A 1,042-nucleotide genomic window follows, 5' to 3' on the forward strand; every position below is an offset into this window, starting at 1 on the left:
ACCACCAGGGAATTCCCAATTTTTTGAGTTTTAAGAGGTTGTGGACTTTTCTGTTTATGCTGAATCCTTGACCTTCTGCCTGCTCTGACCTCTCACCTGGATTTCTGGACTCTAGTCTTCTCCAACCTCAGATAAACGCGTACCCTTTGTGGTCCTGGCACCCAACTACGTGACCTCAGCTCTACTGAAGCCTCCAAACCCAGAGTGACACAAAGCTGCAGCTCACTCAATGCCTAACATGATATCTGTCTGCACTCAACAGCAAGCTTGTGAAAAAAGTGAATAAACTTTGTCCAGTGTACAAATGAACATTAACAAACATGGCAAGAGAATTGGATAGTGTAAAGAGTTTAGAGCAATCATTCTAGGGGAAGGAACAGCTGTATTTGAAAACCTGTATGATCATATGAACTGTCTAGAAAAAATGTTAAGGAAAATCAAAGCTCATAGTAATATATTTTCTTAAAAAATACTCCACACATTAATTGCAATCCATTCCTAGGACTAGATAGCATATATCTCCCCCACCCCAGGTGTCTATTAAAAAGAGGCAAATACAGTCAAGGATTCGACCTTCTCTTACTTGACATCCCAGCTACTCCAATGGGAAGGGTAACAGCACTGACCCTCAGAAAGCCGCCAGCTGCCTGAGAACATTCCGCCCAGAATATGTGCTGAGATTCCATTGAGAGCAGGGTGGAACATCAAGCCTTTAAGGGATTTAAAAAAAAACAAAAACAAAAACAAAAAAACGTATCCTGTATCCTATAAGGTCCTTGGGGCTATGTATCATGGGGTTACAGGCTGACCCAACAGAAAAACAGCACACACACACACAACTTGCTAAAATATTGCTAAAAGTATTCACCTAGTGGCCCCCTGCACTCGGCCTGTCCTGGTGGCGCAGAGCCCCCGGCACAGAAACATTTGATAGCAGAATGAAGGACTGAACGATTGAATGGTGAGAAGAGGGGAATCAGCGGGTTGCCAAATTAGATGAAGCAACCATAGCATCAAGTGACGTTAGTGTATTTATCTTGGC

Source organism: Aethalodelphis obliquidens, unplaced genomic scaffold (genome assembly GCF_003676395.1).
Source record: "Aethalodelphis obliquidens isolate GAN/ISIS:26980383/991018 unplaced genomic scaffold, ASM367639v1 scaffold25, whole genome shotgun sequence".
Classification (NCBI taxonomy): Eukaryota; Metazoa; Chordata; class Mammalia; order Artiodactyla; family Delphinidae; genus Aethalodelphis; species Aethalodelphis obliquidens.